This window comes from Neomonachus schauinslandi, chromosome 10, assembly GCF_002201575.2.
Source record: "Neomonachus schauinslandi chromosome 10, ASM220157v2, whole genome shotgun sequence".
Taxonomy (NCBI): domain Eukaryota; kingdom Metazoa; phylum Chordata; class Mammalia; order Carnivora; family Phocidae; genus Neomonachus; species Neomonachus schauinslandi.
This window is the reverse complement of record NC_058412.1, coordinates 62,436,687-62,442,686: the sequence shown is the minus strand read 5'-3', so window position 1 is coordinate 62,442,686 and position 6,000 is coordinate 62,436,687. Positions and strand designations below refer to the sequence as shown.

At 34.2% G+C, this 6,000-nt stretch overlaps 1 protein-coding gene across 4 annotated transcripts in view; it reads left to right on the top strand.

Moving 5' to 3' along the window:
* Positions 1-6,000, top strand: part of VRK2 (VRK serine/threonine kinase 2) — a 114,339-nt gene that overhangs the window by 84,017 nt on the left and 24,322 nt on the right. The gene's annotated exons all lie outside the window — the stretch shown is intronic.

Sequence of the window (6,000 nt, the reverse complement as noted above, 5' to 3'; positions counted from 1 at the left end):
TTGACAGAGCACAAGCAGGGGGAGCTGCAGGCTGAGGGAGAAGCAGACTCCCTGCTGAGCAGGGAGCCCAATGCGGGGCTCGATCCCAGGACCCTGGGACCATGACCTGAGCTGAAGGCAGATGCTTAACTGACTGAGCCACCCAAGCACCCAACACATATTTTTTTAATGTTATATGTATACCGTACCATATTCTTATAATAAAGTAAGCTAGAGAAAGAAAATGTTACTAAGAAAATCATAAGGAAGAGAAAATACGTTTACAGTACTGTACTGTAAAATAATCTGCATATAAGTGGACCCATGCAATTCAAATCTGTGTTGTTCAGGGGTCCACTGTATACACATACATACATATGTGCATATGTGCATACATATACATGCATATATACACACATACATACATAAATACATACATGTAAATATGTGTATTTGCTGAAATTTTAATATGCAGTTTCAGTCTGCTATATAAAGTAAAGGGTTTGATATCCTCAAATGTTTGAATACCATTCATTCCTAACATTTTGCATTTAATTTTCCAAAATAAAACATTTTACTTTAGGAATTTATTAGAAATGAAATAATCATTTAGTCATATCTAGAAACCAGAATAAACAGGGCCATAAATCCTGTAGTTAAATGTGGTAGGTCAGATTCATAAATATTCATGTGTTTACTTTCAGTACAGTCACTGTGTAGTTTAATCTCAGAAAAATCTTTTCTCTACCAGTCCAGCTTTGAGATCAAATAAATACTGAGAAAGATAATGCAAAGGAAAACATAAAGAGCAAAACAAGTTATCTCTAGGAAATAGAACCTCCAGTTGTCAATGCATTTGCTGTATGTCAGGTGTATCTGTGGCTGGTCAGGCCCAGGGAAATCTTCCAAGATTCAGGGTAAAACTGCCATATGAATTAGCCACTTAACAGAGACCATTAACCCGATCAGACCGTCTGGTCTCTCTTACTTGTTGTAGTGGGTACTCAGAAACCAGAGCTAACTCTCAGTTTTCTGTGGATTAGCTGGGTTTTTCTAATGAAGGAGTTTTTATAAGGTGCCAACCAGCAGTTTCACCTAAGCATTTTCTAGTTCAACTGTATGTAAAAGGAAGGCAGCTTGTATTATTACAAACCAAAAAATATGACTTGAGATACATAGAGATGGCTGGATAGGGGGACGAACATTCCCAGGGCTGCCATACATCTATGGAGATCTGTGTGTATTTTAAAAATTGCAGTTATTCTTCCAAACTCAATTCTCTTGTATGACCGAAAGGTATTTTCTGAGTGGCTGAAATGCTTCATTTAGTGTAAAATTAGAGTAATATACATTGGGTTTATCTATCTCTTCTATTCTTAATTTTTTCTTCTTCATAAAAACTAACATGTATAAACATAGACATATTTTGGGCTTGTTGCCTGATAATTAAAGAGAATTATATCTGTGTCAAATATACTATGTTAAAATTTGTTACATTCTTAGTAATGTTAAAAAGCAATATTTGGATCAATGTGTGGTATGGATTTTTGTAGATTTTTCTACTCACTGAGGCATGCAGTCAATACCTAATTTCTCTAGAGATTTACTGCATTTAACATATTGAGCTTTTTTAAATACTTCAGACCTCTGCATTGAGTGTATAATACCTGTTTTAATTTGACATCATTGATGACCATAAAATATGATATCTAAATTGCATTTTAAATGTCCATTTGTGTAATATATTCAGTATCAAGGAAAGAGACATATACTTTTTTATTTTTGCCAATTGCTACGGTAGATGAAATCCAAGTCTTGTGTTATTTTTTGCACAGTTCCCTTTCACTCTAATCTAGCACTCCAACTTACAAAATGTATGTGAAATAAACTGAGAGTGTATTTTCATGTTACCAAACTTGAGGAAATCATATGGTTTACACAATATTTATCTCCTCAAACAATAATTCAAAAAAGGGAACCCATTTTTCAATTATGATGTTAAGGTATTAAGCTTGGATCCTGTTAGTAGTCAGAAAAGCAAACCCTTGATTTCTATTTTTAGATAAATTTACTGCTATAAATAGTCTTTGGTCGATGTATAAATAAAAAATAATGAAGACACTCTTCATTCTATATGGCATAACCCAATTTTGACATTTAGCCCTGACTTTTAAAGCCTTAAGGTAGGTCTTGAACTATTTGGTTGGGTTAATAATACACATTGGCCAAATGTAAGATACCTCTGTGGAATTTAAGAAACAAAATAAGCAAAGGGAAAAAACAAACAAACAAAACCAGAAAAGGAGGCAAACCAAGAAACAGACTCTTAACTCTAGAGAACAAACTGATGGTTACCAGAGGGGAGGTGGGGAGGGATGGGTAAAATAAAAATAAAAATAAACAAAACAAAACAAAAACATCTTTGCTCTGTTGAATAACTTTACCTAAGCCTCACACAGTAGTGTTTCATTAAAAAAAAAAAAACAACTAAGGTTTAAAATTTTAAAGTACTAAAAAATAAGAGAGACCTGAGTTTAATGTTTTATTTGAAATGTGACATATTGCATTCTGCTTTCCTAATATCCTTTTCAATATTGCAATAAATCGTGGCCACCATGAAATTTTTCAGCTTTTTATACATCTAAAGTGACAAAATACAATCACATAGGTTACTAGTTGGGAATGAAAGAATAAACTCCAAATTTGGTCTGCAGATAGTCACCATTCAGTTCTTCAGATGAGCATCTTATTCAGATGTTTTCTCCTTTCTTAGGTCATTTCGGAGCATATAAACTAGTATTTTGGGCATTTCACCCCTGTCTGCTTAAGGCAGAAGTTTTCAAGTTCACTGTATTATTTCCTACCAAATCCTGTTTTTCTTCATACTTCATGTTACTCTATATAAAAAAAATAAAACTAAACAGAAAGCACTTCAGGCAAATAATCAGATCCATTTTGGGATTAACACTTATACTTTCTTTTCCCCACGGTTCCTGTTACATTCCATTTGGTGAGCTGGTCCCAGATATTTTTACTCCAGTTTGTCTTTAGAATAAGGACCAATTCTCTAAGTTAGCTTCTCTTGTTCTCCTACCAGCTGGGAAGGACCATCGAAACACTGTATAAAGTAATATTTTTACTAGACACCCTTCTTCATCACAATGAAATAGTTTGAAAGAAACCGTCTCATAAAAGGATAGTTGCATGGAAACTTTTTTTTAAAAGATTTTATTTATTCATTTGAGAGAGAGAGCACAAGCAGGGGGAGAAGCAGACTCCCCGCTGAGCTGGGAGCCCAGCACAGGGCTCAGACCCAGGCCCTGGAGATCATGACCTGAGCCACAGGCAGACACCTAACCATCTGAGCCACCCAGGCACCCTGCATGGAAACTTTCGTTAGTGCTGCACCTTAGACCTCAGGACCTGCTGCTTGTTTATTCCTCGCCAAACAACCATCTTTGCATCAGTATGTCTTTGGTGTTTTAAGTTAAAATGCCTGCCTCAAATACTCCCCTAACTACAGAAGTAGAATATGTAATGTGGTTTGAATGGTGTTAAAACTAATGCGAGGCAAAGTAGTTGTTAGAGTGAGTATGGGCTTTGGATTCTGAAAGATTTGCATTTCAATGCAGAGCTCTGTCAGTTTTTGCTTTGTGATACTAAACAAGTTGCTTAACTTCTCTGAGCTTCTATTTTCTTGTTTATCAACAGGCTTAAATAGCACTTTATATTATTGTTAGAATGATTAAATGAGAGATTATAAAAGCAGAGTGTCTGGCACAATAGCAGATCCATAAATCATATCAATTGTTTTTATTTTAATTAAGTACTCTAGTATCCACTGTTCCTGGAATCTGCTTTCTAATGAGGTAGAATTCAAGTTCCCACCCATGCCTTTTTTTTTGTAACTCTTGTTACTCTTGACAGTACTTTATAATTTAGAAAATGTTAAACAATTGAGAACACAACAGGCTTTCAATGAAGAGTCATTTGCATTGCTCCATATTAATAAGCTAAATAAATGCTAGATGCTAAATTATATTTTAAAACTAACAAGGGAATGTAGAGGCAAAGTATTAATAACTAAATCTTGCCACATTTTTAAACAGTAGCATCATAAGTAAAAGTTTGACTTTTTAGGAAATCTACATGAAAATATACTACTGTTAATGATTACATTAATTATCAAATTCAACTGAAGAACTTTATGTATTATAATAAATTATACAGAGACCAAATTCTATAGAAGCAAAACAGTTCATAATATATTTCAACTTTCAAATTAAAAAGATTTTTATAGTTAGATATTAATAGTTCTCTTCAAATATCGTTATTTTTTTATTTTCAGCATTTTATTTAATTTTTTTCAAATGCACAGGAAAAATAATAGACTAGTATAATACATATCCAAATATCCAGTTCCTGGCTTCTATAATTATTATCCTTTTGTCATATCATCTATATTTTGATGATGTATTTTTATTAATTTATTTATTTATTATTTTTTTTAAAGATTTTATTTATTTATTTGAGAGAGAATGAGATAGAGAATGAGAGCACAAGGGGGGGGAGTGGGAGAGGGAGAAGCAGACTCCCCGCTGAGCAGGAGAGCCCGACATGGGACTCGATCCAGGGACTCCAGGATCATGACCTGAGCCAAAGGCAGTCGCTTAACCAACTGAGCCACCCAGGTGCCCTTGATGATGTATTTTTAAAGTCAAAGATATATGATCAATTCATTGTATTAATTACACATAAACATAGATGTTAATATTGCCATCTTGAATATTTATTTTTAATTTAACAGGTATTAAGATGACTCTTCTCTGTATAGTAGATGGAAAGAAGACTTAATCATTGGTAGAGTCTTGGGGTTGAACTTCATTAAAACACATAGAACTTTGCAATTTGTTTCTCTGGGAGGGAATTTGAGGGAGAGGTGTCTTTTTACTGGTGGGCAAGAGTGACTATAGGATTTTTTTTCCCCTAACATTACGTATATTTTAGTGGAAATAGTAGTAAAACATTGACCTAACCATAGTTACCAATGTATGTGAGCACTAAAAGAAAATAAAGGTTGATAAATGTGATAATGTATATTAATTAGGTAAAACCAAACTCTAATAGTCCAGTAAAGTCAACTCTCAAGGGGCTATTTCAAATGAAGACCAGTTTATGAAAGATTGGCTTCAGAAACCTAAATGACTCGTCTTTACTTAGAGCTTCAAATCAATTCATCCCTCCGTTGGAGGAGGGGGGAAGTGACTGGGAAGGTTTATTCCATTTTAATTCTGATTATTTTTCCTCAAAGGACCTCTTGTGTGTAGCCTGTGTCGTCCAAACAGGTGTCAGAATATGATTTTTTTTTTTTTTAAATTAGAGGATGTGATTTTTTTTAAGTGGTGGTAATCAGGTATTGCCATAATGGAAAAGGGACTTGTGCGCACATCTGTACAAATGGAACCATTCCATTATTAGTGGGAGATTTATTACTGAAGAAATCAGTACCAAACAGCATGGCAGAGATTGTGTTTTTATTCTAATAGGAGAGCCAAGTCTTGCATTAGGACATTGTCGAAGCTTGTGAAGAAAGTAAACGGTGCCCATGGGACTGTAGCATTCTGCTGGATTGAAGGGCCTTTAATAATCCAATACTCTAATAGCAGTTAAGACAGACTCTGTGTAACAGCTAATCTTGTCTTCTGCTTTTATAATAACGTACGTATGGTAACCAAAAGTAGTTATGATGTGCTCGCGGCATTCTTCTTTGTAGGTGACTTTTTAAATTAAAAACTAAGTTTACTGACTGACTTTTCAGAGTTTATTTAATGAAAGATAATAAAATAGGATACCTGTTTACAGCGGGTTTAACAGCCACATATTGCACTTAGGAGGTTTTATATCCCTCCACAGATGAACATTCAAGTAATGGCAGAAATGTAAATACCGGCCTATTGTTTTATAACAATTTGGAATGGTTATAAAAAAATGAGTTTATTTTGTGGGATCTCGTTAACGCTG